Genomic DNA, 16,201 nt, shown 5'->3' on the forward strand with positions numbered 1-16,201 from the left:
TAAGATTCAAGATTTAAATGTAGCTTCTGTTAAAGACAGTCTAGTGTATTAGGGTATGTGCTAAAGAGAACTGCTTTTGTTCCAGCATAATCTTTAAAAAATTATTGTAGCTTAGGTAATATGTTTATATCAGTGCTAACTTTAATGGTTTTGATATACTCTCAACACGTACCTCATTGCCATAAAAGTGACCAGGACTCTCCACCAATGTCCTCATGCTACTTCTGATCTATCTCTCCATCCCCACTAAGTACTACCCCCAGGGACTGGAGTGATAGTATATGGTGTGTAAGAGCACTTGCCTTGCATGCATCCCACGAAGGTTCAATCCCTGGCACCCCATATAGTCCACTGAGCCCCACCAGTAGTGATCCCTGAACTCAGTGCACCAGAAGTAAGTTCTGAGCACCAACTAGCATGGCCCCCAAACAATAAATAAATAAATAAATGCTACCTCCAGTCTTGTAATTTCAGTTTTGTAATCTAAGGTTTTTATTGAATCTCTGTGAGATACACAGTTGCAAAGATGTTCTTGATTAGCTTTTAGTCATACAATGTCACAACACCCTTCCCTTTACCAGTGTACATTGCCCACCAATAATTTACCCAGTCCCATCCCCCACCCCTCTGTGGCAGGCACTGTTCTTCTTTCTTAGTGCACACACTCTCTTCCTCTCTTTTCTTTTGGGCATCATGGTTTCCAATATAGGTACTGAAAGGATATTTGCGTAAATAACCATTATGCAAAATATGATGCTTATACCTTTCCTATATATCTGTGGACTGGAGCGATAGCACAGCAGGTAGGGTGTTTGCCTTGCACGCAACCAACCTGGGTTCTATTCCTCCAACCCTCTCCGAGAGCCCAGCAAGCTACCAAGAGTATCCCTCCCCCATGACAGAGCCTGGAAAGCTACCCGTGGCATATTCCATATGCCAAAAACAGTAACAACAAGTTTCACAATGGAGACATTACTGGTATCCACTCGAGCAAATCGATGAACAATGGGATGACAGTGCTACAGTGCTACAATCCAAGGTTGAGGCCTATCATACTTTTACCCTTTCTATTCCCTTGTTCTGCCTTCTTATGTACTACCTATAGCTAAGTGAGATAATCCAGTATGTGTCATTATACCTCTGATTTATTTGATTAACATGAAACCTTCCATTTCCGTCTATACACAGCAAGCTTCATGTATTCATCTTTTCTTACAACTGCATATAATGATATGTGTATATACTACAACTTCTTTATTCATTTATTTGTCATTAAAAATTTGGGTATGACCATTGTACTAAGTGCTACTTAAATATATATATACACACTCATATATATATATATATGGGATGTATATATACATACACATATATGTAGTGTGTAGATTTAAATTAATATTTTTGTGTTTTGGAGGTAGATGTCCAAAAGTGGAATTGCTAATTCATATAAAAACGTCATTCTTTTTCTTGAGGGTGGTGGAGAGGGCTGTCTCTTAAGTGATACCCAGAGGTCCCTCTGCACAATTCTGGGTCATCCAGGCTGGTGGTTCAATGTGAGGGCTGGGGATGTAGTGCTGCTCAGATCCAGTCTCATCAGAGATTACCTTGGCCACACCTAACAGTGCTGGGGATTGGGGAATGGGGTGGGTGTCCAGAACTATAACCAAGGTACTTGGGGTGACCATATGGAGCTGGGGACCGAACTAAAGCTGATTACATTCAAGGCAAGTACCTTAGCCCCTGCACTATCTCTCTGAACCCTGTAGTCTCACTTTTTTGAGAGGCTCCCATACTGTTTTCTAGAGACTAAAACAGATAAAATTCTCACCAAGAGTAAGTGACATTTTTTTTCTTCACATCTCTGCCAGCACTGTTTTTCCCCCAGAATTTTTTGTCTATGCCATTTTCACTGGTATTAGATGATATCTTATTGTCAGTTGCTTTGCTTTTTCCTGAAATAAGTGATGATGAACATCTTTTCATATGGCTTACTGACCATCTGAATGTCCTATTTGGGGAAGAGTCTATCCATCTCCTCTCTTCAGTTATTACTGGGTTTACTATTTTTGTTGTTGCTGTCATTATTGTCAAGCTTTGTGAGTGCATTACATATCTTGCATATTAGTCCTTTATTTGATGTAGGGTGTATCTTTTAATTTTAGCCTGTTTTTGTCTGCCAAGTAAGTCTTTCAATTTGATTATGTGGTCCCATTTTTTAATTTTGCTTTTGTTATCTTTGTCAAGGACTGGAGTGATAACACAGCAGGTAGGGCATTTGCCTTGCATGTGGTGAACCCAGGTTCGATTCTTCTGTCCCTCTCTGAGAGCCTGGCAAGCTACCAAGAGTATCCCTCACCCATGGCAGAGCCTGGCAAGCTACCTGTGGCATTTTCAATATGCCAAAAACAGTAACAACAAGTCTCACAATGGAGATGTTACTGGTGTCTGCCTGAGAAAATTGATGAACAATGGGATGATAGTGCTACAGTGGTATCTTTGCCAAAAATGGTGTCTAATAGTTGAAGATATCACTGAGGTTTATATTATGGAGAGTTTTGCCCTATGTTTTTTAAAACTCTATTTTATGGATTTTGGTCTAATCTTAAAATCTTTAATCTACATTGAATTGATTTTTGTGTATGGCTTGAGATTTTTTCTTTGCACTTTTTTTGCATGAAACTGTATTTTTCCCAACACCATTTCTTAAAGAGGTTTTCTTTTTTTTCAAACAGCTCCTTTGTTCTATAACTTTCCATAAATCAGAGACTACTTCTAGGTTCTCAATTCTGTTCCATTGGTCTGAGAGTGCATCTTTATTCCAGTAACATACAGTTGTGATCACTAAAACTTTATAATTTAAAGTCAGGAAAGGCAATACATCCCATTTCCTATGATCTCAGAACATCTTTGGCTATTCAGGGAATTTTATGATTCCATGCACATTTTCATAGAGTTTGGTCTAAGTCTTTGAAGAATGTTATGAGAATTTTGATGGAGATTTCCTTGAATCTATATAATACTTTATAGGTTATTGGGCTCTTTGGTGGGGGAGGGGTTGCTGGGCCACACGTGGACGTGCTCAGGCATTTCTCCTGGCTTTGAGCTTAGGGATCATTCTTGGAGCTCCATTAGGTGGGACAGGGACAGAACCCTATCCATGTTGGCCACTTGCAAAACCAAAACAAACACCTAACCCACTGCACTATCTGGCCTAGATGATAATTTTGACATGCTAATTGAACATGGATTTTCCCTCCATTTTCTGGTGTCTTATTTCTTTCAGAAATTACTCAATTTTTTTATGTACATCTTTCATGACCTTTGTTAAATTGACTCATAGATACTTAATTTTTTTTTTAATTTATTCTTTTATTGAATCACCATGTGGAAAGTTACAAAGCTTTCAGGTTTAAGTCTCAGTTATACAATGCTTGAACACCCATCCCTTCACCAGTGCACATATTCCACCACCAAGAACCCCAGTATACCTCTCCCCCACCGCCCCCACCTCCCCAGCCCCCACCCCACCTGTGTAACTGATAAATTTCACTTTACTTTCACTTTACTTTGATTACATTCAATATTTAAACAAAAACCTCACTATTATTGTTTGGAGTTTCTCCCCCCTAAAATCGGACCTGCTGAAAATGAAGCATTTGATAATTTGTTTTCCATTGCTGCGAATGAAGAGATATGAGGTCGAGCAGCCACACTAGCGGCCGCATGGTTTTGGATTTCTGTATTTTAGTAACTAGATACTTAATGTTTTTGAGAACTATTTTAAGTGTTTTTTAAAAATTCTTTTCTAGCTTATTATTTATATGTGTGTGTATTTTTGTGTTTTAATTTTCTAGCATGCTACTCTGCTATAATAATAATAGACGCTGCTATAATAATAATAATAATAATAACAACAATAATAATAGGGAGAGATGCCTCCACACCCCACACAGGTTGAGTTCCTTTGGGGCATCCCAGAGTGGGTGCCACCACCTGCCCCAACAGAGCCCTGGCAGCTGAAAACCTCCAGAACCCAATTGCCACCATGCTAATGGCCAGTGTCCATAGGCTCGAGGTGAGCCCCCACTCATGAGAATGAATCTGTTGGAAAACTCAGGTATGCAGTTTTTCTGACCAAAATTTCACCAAGCTCACATGAAGTCAGAAATGAGCAACCTTCCCCATCTCCCTGTTCTTCCAGGAGCCTGACAGCCATGCCCATGAACTGCCTCTAGGCACCATAGTAGCTGCTTAACAGCCATGATCCAGAGACTCACAAATAAATCTCTCACCAGAGAGCTACAAGCTGCAGAGATGCCTCTGGACCCCAAAGTCACCATCCAATTAAAAATTTAACTCCAGCTGTATCATCGTATCATCTCCTTGCACGCGGCCGACCCGAGTTTGATTCTTCTGATCCTCTCAGAGAGCCCGGCAAGCTATCGAGAGTATCCCACCTGCATGGCAGAGCCTGGCAAGCTACCCATGGCATATTTGATATGTCAAAAACAATAACAAGTCTCACAATGGAGACGTTACTGGTGCCCAATCGAGCAAATCGAGGAATAATGGGACGACAGTGCTATAGTGCTACAGAATTCCTGCAGCATAAAACATCTCATACTCTACATATGCCACTGATGTGCCAGAATAGCTTATCACATTTGATGGGATGCAAAGTAGAAGGCAACTGATCTCAATTATATACATATGCACATATGTATATAATTTGTACATATATGGACATATATGTATGCAACATGTACATATATGTATATGTATATATATTATCACACAAGATTCAACTTGTAACAACATTTTAGTAATCTCTTATATCTTATACAAGGGTTTAATGGCTTCAAGGTGAGATACAACAATCTTCAGACACTTTCCTTTAAGGGAAACTTTTTGGTTTCCTTAATCTATTTTTAGAGGATTACTCTTAACAAGCAATACAAAATAAATTATTTAGGATCTGCCTTCGGGGCAGGCTTTGGTGGTAGTAAGAAAAATAGAAATAATGGTGGTGGGAAGGTGGATTTGGTGTTAGAATATTGAATGTACTACATTAATGTTAACAACCTTATAAAAATTAAAAATAATAATAATAGGAAAATATGTCAAATTATTTTTTAAATTGGTAAGGGACTTTAGGAAGACCTAAAAATAAGATGCATGAGATTCAGTTGAAAATTCTTTTCCCTGAGAAATACATCCAAAGGTAGATTCAAAGCTAAGATTTCACAGAACAAATACCTAGGGACTGTTTCAGTCAACATACAGATATTATTATTTGCTGGATTCCAATAATGTAAAAAATGCTAAGAAGACAAAGGTACTTACCATTCATTATAAAAATACACAGTGCTGTTATTTGTTGAACAAGAATCAAGTACTCTTCATGCACAATTTCTATTCCTCATAACAAATTTGCAGGGTAGATATTATACTCCTTTTACTTGTGAAAACAATAATGTTTCAAGAGATGGAATAGTATGAGCAAGAAATAGTTGTAAAGGAATGAAAATCACATTAAACTTAGGTGTCCCTGTATCCGTGTGCTTCTCACCTCCCCACACTTCTGATAAGGGAGAAGTAGATATGTGAGTTTACGTGAAAAAGTGTATTTACATCTATATACAAAAGGCACCCCAAAGGTCCCAACAAATCCACCCTTATTGAAGAGAATCTGCATTTCTAAGCCATGGTTGTCATTCATGTATAAATTACAGACATATATGTTTTAAAAATAAGTAGGTTTGAAACGCTTTCCAAGACATTTGATTCAATGGAGTAAACTCTAGAAATTTCTCACTGTGAACCTCTCCAGTGCTTATATTGCAACCAAGAACCTAATCCTATTATTTGAGATACCAGTCTCCAAGGAAAGAGAGCAAGCAGTGTAAAAACCATTTCAACAGACCAGCAGCAGGATTATTTCCACTGCCTTGGTTTTGTTTTTACCACTGTTTTCTTCTAAGTGATTGTGGGACCAAGGGACAGGAAGTTGAAGTGGGAGAGAAAAAAAAAAAGGCAGCCAGGATAGCTAAATAGAACCTGCAGAGACTTTGGAGGAATGTAAAATGAGGGGTAAAAAACTCAATTTTTGAGTTCAAAGGTCCTTACGAAAATCTAAGAAAAACAGACCAGTTTGATTCAAAGATTTCACAAATAAAAGATTCTTTGCAGAGAATAAAAGCTTTCTTCTGAAAACAAATGCCTCAGATTAGTCATCCAAAATTAAAACACAGTTCTTGTGTTTCATTTTATTTTTTGCATTGCCAACATGTTCATATTCATGTTTAAGCCAAAGATTAAACATCCTTATATTTTTGTTGTGATTTTACTGCCAAATGCAAATATCTAAGTGTAAGTAAGTCATTACTCTCCTGCTGTTGTGGTCTGATTAATTCTCACAATATTAGCCAGCAATTCATTTTATCCCTTGGCGTCACAAGTCCAGTTGAAGGAGATAAGTGGCTGATAAAAGATCTCAGAGAACAGTTATAAATGATTCACTTTAAAAGAATAATAAAGCAGCACTGGATAAGCACAGCTGAGTAAACCTTCCATACATTGCACAAAACTAATTTAGTTTAAAAAAAACTTTGGCAAATTATAGTCAATAATCTTCACTGTCACCCTGCTGCTCAGAAAACTTTTGAGAAGAAACTTAATGCTGAAATGCAAATATTTAATTAGATTTTAATGGTGAGGTTTATTTTTCCTAAATCTGGTCATCTGTCTCAATTATGTTCTCCATTTTTTACAGTTAACCAGGAATTGTCATTCCCAGGGGCTTTGGGGATGTTTTCTCTTTCCTAATTCCTATTTAGCATTTGCTTTTCATAAGTGTAGATCTTGTGAAAAGGGGTTTAGTTTGTTTTCTTCTCTAGAAAAAAGAAATGTTGGGCAAAAGAAATACAAGATCTTTGAGCAATGATTTTATAGCGAGTTTTCCTTCTGTTCTAACAACAGAAAATCTTCAACTGCTAAACAATAGTCCTTTCCAGCCTCACTTCACAGGGCAAATTAATATGCATTTTTATTTATTTAAAGCCTAATTAAAGCAGTTCTGAATATACTTGAACATTTTAAAGCTATATTTCTTCCAAAAACCTTCTGTAGCTTAGATTTTGCATTCATATGCAGCACTTGGTGAAATATGGCTGCTCATTTCTCTTTCAGGAAAGTGAACATTAAAATCTCCATAAAATTCTTCAGAACTGTTATGGGGCCTGATGTGGCTACTGAAACTGCACTGCTGAGTGTGTTGTTCAGACTCCTAGAATTAGGGCATTATGGGGATTGAGAAAATCAGCTATGTCAAGTGACATACGTAATAAGGACCAAAATGAAGCTCTTTTCCCTTTATCTTCTATACCTTTGAGTTCTTCCACTTACAACAGATAAGGATTGGATCATGCTAGGATTGAAACTCCTGACAAGATTTCCTTTCCCCTGCTAAGTAGCTTTTGTTAACAGGGGCCACTAAGGAAACTGACTGTCCTAAAGCAGAAAGGATTAACTAATTACTGTGGCCTGAGTTAACAGCAGTTTGTAGTCTAGTTTGTTTGGTTTCAGACCACACCCGGCAGGGCAGGGGCTTCCTCCTGCCTCTATGCTCTGGAATCACGCCTGGTTAAGGCTTCTTGGTCTATACGCGGTGCGGGAATTGAACCCTGCGTTGGCTGTGTACTTGTCTTTCCGACACCGACAGTAACTGCGTCCTCCAGCACTTTCGAGGGCGTGAGGTCACTCAAAGATCTGTGGTCTTACCCTGCTGGCCCTCCCACCACACCTCTGGATATGTTCATCCACCCTTGCTCCAGTATTCCCCTCACTGAATGGTTGTTCCTCGGCATCCTCTGGCAGTTTCTTCCTCTATAATGCCTTCCTGTTCGCTTTATACATCTTTTGTTCCTTTATACCTTTCATCTAATTTTAAATTTCTAATTCTAAATATTCACTGGTGTGTGTTTTCGTTCCTGGATGGAGTCTAACAGATTAGCCTTGATTTGCTTTTTCTTTTGTTTTATTTTAAGTCAGCTATACCTCGGTTGGAATTCAGCCCTAGCATTTAAAACTGTGTGACCTTAGACAATCACCTAAAATGTCTGAGCTTTCTTTTCTTTTTTAACAAAAATGAGTATAATGTTCTAGAATTAGGGCATTTTGAGGATTAAGAAAATCATCTCTGTCAAGTGACATACGTAATAAGGGCCAAAGTGAAGCTCTGAAATTTCCCTTTATCTTCTATACATTTGAGTTCTTCCATTTACAACAGATAAGAGTTATGTTATTTTCTTACTGAGAACAAATTCATTTTTATCCTTCTTGACAATTTATATTGTACCATTTGTAGTTCTAAAATCATCCTGTTAGCTCCTCCAAGATACCTTAATTCCAGGTGCAATCATCACAGTAACTCCTTCAATCTTGTCAATATGTTTTTATGTTAACCATATTCTTCCTATTACTTCCTGTCAGACATTCTTTTCAAGCTTATTTTTTTGCTGATGCTCATGACACTTTCTTGAAGATATTCCAATATAAGTATCTTTTATTCTCTCTGCTAATGGTTTCTGGAGCTTTCCTTCCTCTCTATGTCACTCTCTCCCAGCCTGTTACGTTCACTCCTCAACACCCCCATCCATTCCCTTGCTCCCTGGAAATTTCACAGCAAAGTAATTCCATATCAGGTCATATATGCCTTTTATAAACACAAAATCCGTCTCTGCCTTTCACTTTTCCTTTGTGAAACTTTCAGAGTATGGTTCATAATAAGCCCTTGATAAATAACCACTGAGAGGAAAAATTAATGAAATCTCCATTTATTCTAGTCATTAATCTTTTATGTTCAACCCTCTCCAAAGCCCTGACTTTTAGTTTTGAAAGCTGCTATTTCTTCACCTAGAGCAAGGAAGAATAAATTTGGGTCATATTCCCCTTTCTGTTATACTCTGCCCATTAATATTATAATATAAAAAAGACTTCAAAGACACAAGGAGATATAAGTTTTTCAAAGATCTAAGCCAGTGTCATTATATGTAATCCTCTTTCACTCAAACACCACCCTGCCTTTCATTTTTTTTCAATTTTTATTATTTGATAAGGCACTTAGATATAGTCTCTGCATACATAAACTATATTAGTTTAGTGATAAGTAGTTAATTTTTCTATTCGTGTGTTACTGAAACCTCTTGAGAAAATCGACAATCAATGGGATTATGATGATTTGTGTGTTTACATATAATACATATATTGCACATATACTTATAAAAGGCATTTATCCTTATCCTAAAAATTTTTTATTTACTTTATCACCAAGGTTATAATACAGGCAAATACTTAAAAATGGACACTCTTTTTAAAAGTTTTAATTGTTTTTAATTTTTCATTCTGTCTGATAACTTTTCCTGAGGTGAGATCATTCTGAATTTAAAACTTCCAATTTAATGTTTCTATATCAATAGTCAAATGAAATGTTGTAGTATTTCTGTTCCCTAGAGTTTTATCCTCATCTTCTCTTTTTAAATAAAATAGTTTCATATCATAAATCTATCAATTTTTTGTGTGTGACTAAACTCCATTTTTAAACCCTGGCAATGAAGTCCCCAGATAATCAATTGAATATTCACTTTAATTGCTTCAACACATAAATGATATTATGAAAACTGTAGGATATCATTGGTTTGTTCTTTCTCCCTTGCCACAGAGTTTGGGCTTATCTGGTAATAATCTCTAAACCGTTCTAGACTACATTGGTATGTCCTGTTCCCCTTGTCACTAGGAGTTTAGGTATATCGGTCACGCCCATCAAGGTGCTCTCGAGTCACTCCCCACTCCTTTGTTTATATGTAATCACCTCTATGCTCCTTTCCCCAGCTAGTTATTCAGCTCTTCCCCTAATCAGACTCTGTTAATTTGTAAGGTCAGACCTTGCTAGGACAGTGAACTTGTATTGTAAGTTAATATTGTCTTTCTCTTCTCTTATGTCTTTTGAATAGTTTACTTTAAAGCAATATCCTTCTTGTATGGACAAAGAAAGCCAATTGTTAATATGCTTTGGTAACATAGGATTTAATTGACTTCAAATATTATTCACTCCCGGGCATCTGCTTTCTTGACTTAAGCCTCAGCTGCCCTTACTTCCTAGCATTCCCAAAAGCAGAGTCCCGATAAGGGATGGGACGGACCCAGGGCAAGTGGTGAGTTATGTGCTACCCTGGCATCGAGATGGGCCTGGCCAAAGTGCCTAATGCTTAACTATATGATAAGAGCTTGGTCCTGGACATGTCATGTCATGATCCAAAAGCAACGACGAGACTAGGACCCTGCTAGGGATAGGAAATACTAATCTGGCCTGAGCACTGTAGTCTGAGATCGAGATGACCCCAGGAGAGCAATTCTATAAGCTTAATGCATCTCTTGCTATGTCCATACAAAATGATTAATAATATGAATACTTATATGTTAGTTGGACAAGGAGAAGAGAAACACACTCATGGGATTCCGCTCTTGGGCGAGTGTCCTGCTGAAAGAGTATCTGTCCTAGAAGCAGCATCCCTAAGGGATAGAACTTTATCCCCTATTTATTGTAACCACACCTATGTGTAAGCCCCAACCCCTCATTCTTCTTAAGGATTTAACTAGGCTGGGAGAGTGGGCTAGGGGGTCAGTCCCAGGGTCAGTCCCAGGGTCGAGTTCCAGGGCCAGTCCCGGGGCCTGTCCCTGGCCAGTCCCAGTGTGAGTCCCAGAGCGAGATATGGAGAAGCTAGACCAAGATCCAGATCCAGAGGAGAAGGAGGATGGGAGGAAGAAGCAGGAGGATAATCAGAGGAGAATGGAGATGGGAATGGAATAAACTGCAACTGAGACCAACCAGCCTGGCTCTGTTCCTTCCTTCGCCTGCCTCATCATCTCCATCAATCTCCCTGGTGTGGTTATCTCTCTAATTCACATTTTAAAAAAAAATCTGGGAATAGAAATTTTATAATGATTATAGACAGTGGTGGGGGCAGGAAAGGGAAATTTTTTGTTATGGAGTGATTTGAGGTGGACATTATTATTACTGATGTTGTTGGCAATCATTTACTTTTGTTTTTAATTTTTTTTAGGCAGGAGTTTATTTATTTGAACTCATATAGAATGCTACTTGAAGTTTGAAATAAATACAATGATCATTAAAATATACTAGATACAACAATACAAACTATAGTTTTTGAATTATCACAAATAAATGATCTGATTTAGAGTCTGTGATCTTGCATGCAATTTGGTTGACTTTCATTTTCAAATATTTTAATGAATCATTGCTTCCTAGGCCACTACACATTTAGAAAACTTTACAACAACCTTGCGAGTTGTTGATGACTTAGTGAAAAAAGTGTGCCCTTCCCCTTTCTTTTTGTTGTTGTGATGACCCAGTGTCCCCCACCTTGGTGGCAGTGTGCTTCAGGCATCTCACACTTAGCTGTGGTGCTCAGACAGGTACTTGCCAGGGATCACACTCTTTATTTGTGGTGTCTATGCACAGTTTTGGTTGCAGTCTTCTGGAGAGGGGCTGTTGAATACTTTAGTTGTGGTTTGCGTACACCTTTGGTTGTGAGGTTGTGGGGATCTCATGCTTCTTCGCTGTGAAATCAGAGTTTCCAAACTGCAGTGCTCAGAGATGGCTCTTGGCATGGACCTGGCAGTTCCTGAATCAAACTCGAGCCTTACATTTGCAAAGAAAGTACTTTGCACTGGGTTATCCCTATGCCACCCAAATAGCTTATATATTTTATTTAATTATTAAAAAATTTTGTTTTCCCTTTATATATTTATTGTGAACGGTGTGGTTCGCAAAGTTGTTTCATGATGATTTGTTACAGACATTCATTATTCCAACACCAATCCCATGACCATTGCACCTTTCTTTCCCCACTATCTCCAATTTTCCCAACCACCCTCTAAGCCTGCCCTCATGTAGCTTATATTTTAAAAATAAACATAAAAATACTTTTGTTAAAAATTACAATACTAAGAACATGGATCATGACAGAATTTTTCCATGACCATGCTCTTAACTTATAGTTAGGTATTATGACTCTTTGGCTTGGGCCATTTAGATGCCAGGGTAGCTCACAGCTTGGTCTGGGTCTATGCAGTCCCTCATAGGGCCCCTGCTTTTGGGTAGCTAGAAGTAAGGGCAACTGAGGTTTAAGTTGAGAAAACAGATGCCCAGGAGTTAATATCATTCAGAGTCAATTGACTCCCAAGTTGCAAAAGCATAGCATTAACTGTCTTCTGTGTCTATACAAAAAGGACATTGCTCTGAATTAACTATGTAAAAAACTTAAGGAGAAGAGAAAAGCAATATTTACAAGTTAACAGAGTCTGATTAGGTGATTGACCAGTTGGGGAAGCAAAGCACAAAGAAAGAGTTTACAAATAATCACAGAGGAATAAGAATACTGTGAATCAGTGCAATCTGATAAACCTAAACTTCCTGTGGCAAGGCAGAAATGACAAACCAATGTTATCCTACATCTATTAAGATGGCAGACTGGAGATGGAAGGGTAGGAGAGAGAACATGGGGGCAGGATTGGTACTGGAACATGTTATGTCTAAAACCCAGCTATGAATAACTTTGTAAATCATGAAGCTTTAATAATATATATATATATATATATATATATATATTTAAACCAAATTGTTTACAAAGGACTAAATATATCTTGGGAAGCATAAATGTTTTTACACCTGTGTGAGATATCTAGGTCAAAGTGCTTCACATTTTTCATTTTGATACACATCGCCAATTAGCTTGTGTATCAAAAGAAGTGCTTACTTTACAATGCAAGATGGTGCCTGAGGTAACTGTCACCAACCCTGGATTTTGTCCAGTTTTGTTTATCTACCAATTTTAGTAGGTGGAAGATAGTTTTTATTTGCATTTTAAAAATTATAAATGAGTAGTAGATTATTATTATTTTTTAAAGAATATGCCACAGTGGTGGAAACAACAGTGAGAACATCTAAGAATGCTTGAAAACTGGCACTCAAAAGTGATTTAGATCAAACCATTTCCACGAACACCACTTGCATTAAGAAGTTCAGGGGAAAAGCACTAGAGAAATGCTATTAATCTTCTATATGTAGGGTATATACATTACACGGTGGGATGCTTATAGTAGAAATGAATGCCCTGCAGATCAAGGAAATAACCTCTTTAAGTTTCTGTGGACAATTGTAACAAAATGTTCAATCTAGAGGAATTATTGCCCATTGGAGGTCACTTCTTCAACCAAGGGGAAATACTTTTTCCAATTACATATTTCACAACCAGGTTGTATATTAAGCTTTTGTTCATTTTGGAAAAAAAAGAAAAAAATCTATCATTCTAGATATTCTCCTGTCCCATTTACCATTAATCAGACCTATCAAGTTAGCTGACAGAGTTATAGCGTACAGACAGTTCTCTGGCTAAAGGTCAAAGGGTCTTGAGAACTAGAATAATCAAAAAGAACCATTTAAGGTCTTAACAAAGCTATACATTGTACCTTCTTTTCCAATGATAAGTTAAAAAATGATTACTTGTTTTAAAATATGTTTTACATTTTGAATATCAAAGTGATGCATGCTTATTTATAAAACTATAACTGATAAGGCACTGCATATAGTAAAAAGGTAATTTTCTATAGGTCGCCCTGAGATCGAATGGTTTTTGAATAAACTTTCTCAGGATTTTTTTCTCTTCGTATATCAGAATTATTAATTCTTAATATTTTATATATTTGGGCTCATATTTCCATGAAATTTGCTTTTTTCTCCTATTCATACATCTTGCACATTTTAATCATCAAAATATATACAGATCAGTTTCATTTGAATAGCTTTAACATATACTACTGGAAGAATATATCCTAGTTCATTTACCCATTTCTCTATTGATTTGGACTGACTTTTTTATTCTTGGAAACTGCTTATTAATCCTCACATAAAATTGTCCATCTTATTAGGTATTATATAGGATAAATTCTAAGACAAACATCGCTGAATCAAAGGACAATTTCTACTTTACTCATTGATAGATAGCTATCAATTTGACCATACTTTCTCCCAGGAAAGATTATTTCAGATTATACTCCCAGTAATGTATCTACATCTCTAATATCTTAATTTTTTTTTTTTTTTGCTCTTTTTGGGTCATACCTGGCAATGCACAGGGGTTACTCCTGGCTCTGCACTCAGGAATTACCCCTGGCCATGCTCAGGGGACCTTATGGGATGCTGGGATTTGAACCCGGGTCGGCCGCGTGCAAGGCAAACGCCCTACCCGCTGTGCTATCTCTCCAGCCCCCAATATCTTAATTTTTTTTTAAAAAATCAAAACATTTCTTTGATTGCATGAAACCAACAGGTCATCACAACTTTGAGCTTTGGAAATACTTTAACTCTATACCAATCTTCCTTGTTGAGGAATCAAACGGGACTTAAAGATGACACAAGAAAGGTTATAAGTAGGATATCCATCTGACTTCCAGGAAGATTCTGATGCATGAAGTGATAAGATGTCATCTGTGTTGGATATGAAGTGCATATCAATATGGCTAGGGATGTAGGTCAGTGGCAGAGCACTTGCCTTGTGTATGTGAGGGCTTGACTTCAATTCTTGACACTGCCAATAAAGAAAAGAAAAGAAAAATAGTAAAGTGAATATAAGTAACTTAGAAATAATTCTTAATTTTGTTCTCTTGTGTTCTTCTAAGTCAGACTCAGCACAAATACTCTTAAATTTATAAGCTATGTAATAATGACTGCAAATATTTATTTGGTATTCAAAATGATGCATATTTTACTTATTTTTGTCCTGACAGCATCCCTGCAACATACTACACATAGGTTCATCATCTTTGTCCTTAATTTTCAAGGGAAACCTGTGCATAAATTTACCAAAATTCATACTTTTAAATCTCAGTGGACACTTTGTGGTTGCAAATTTAAAAAAAATACAACCAATACTGCAGTGAATTTCTTTGTGCAGATTGCTTCGAAAGCTTGCTTTATTGTTTCCACAGATTAAGTTTTTAGAAAAGGAATTGCTCAATCAAGCAAGGGATTGCATATTGTTAGATTTTCTTAAAAGATTATGTTGGACTGGAGAGATTAGATCAATGGACTGGAATGCATGTGTTGCATGCAGAAAGCCCTCATTGGACCCCCAGCACTGAATGGTCTCTTGAGTGCCTTTAGGAGTAACCCCCGAGCACCACCAGGTGAGACCGCCAAATAAACAAAGAAGTAATTGTACCAACAACACTGATTCTTGTTGTTTATGATTGGGAGTTCCAAAATAGATTTTAAAATCAGAAAGCACTGAGTACAGATCCTGAGTCAACTTCTTTCTGTTTGAATCTCAGCTTCCTTGTGTTTGAAAGCTATTGATATTACTTATCTTGAAGAACTATGTAAATTTAGTGAGACTATATCATATATAAGGGATCTAGGTGAGTGCATGTCACAAAACAATCATTAAATATGTGATAATTTAAGAGTCTATGTAGAAAGCTACAGCTTCGGGAAGTATATTTTTCACTCTAATAATAATGAAGCTTATTTAGGTTTCTTGTGTGATGAACTATCTATGCTCTTTTCAACAAGATCTTAGAAATTGCCTTATCACAAAAAGGTAAGGCCTGTCTACAATGTGCCTTTGTATTCAGCATTCTTGCATGCTGGCTCCCCCAAGCATTTTCCCTCCTTCAGCCTTATTTATCAGATTTAATGTGTCTAGGACACCACCCCAGGTGCTTTAATGGACAGATTTAAGAATGCTTCTTTCTTTTTTCACACTGTAAGGTCTTTAAAGGGTGTTGGTGATCTATAATTTGGAGCTGTTTCATGAAGTCCTAGATCACTTGCAGTGAGATAAATTGGACCCGCATAGTAACGCATTAGAAACAGGGACATCTGCACAGCCTCCCCCTAGTGCTTTATAACTGGTCTCTTCCTTTTAAATCCACATCTGTTATATAGTTCCCAAGTAAATGGCACACATTTTGCTTAAAGACAGGACAGACTGTAAGGACTAAATTTATTTTTTCTGACCATTAGTGACTACCATCAAAAAGATAGTGAAAACGCACACATTTTTTGAGCCTGAAAGCAGGCATTTTGACTGCACCTCCATTAGGGAAACAATTCATTTCCCTT

This window comes from Sorex araneus, chromosome 1 (genome assembly GCF_027595985.1).
Source record: "Sorex araneus isolate mSorAra2 chromosome 1, mSorAra2.pri, whole genome shotgun sequence".
NCBI lineage: Eukaryota > Metazoa > Chordata > Mammalia > Eulipotyphla > Soricidae > Sorex > Sorex araneus.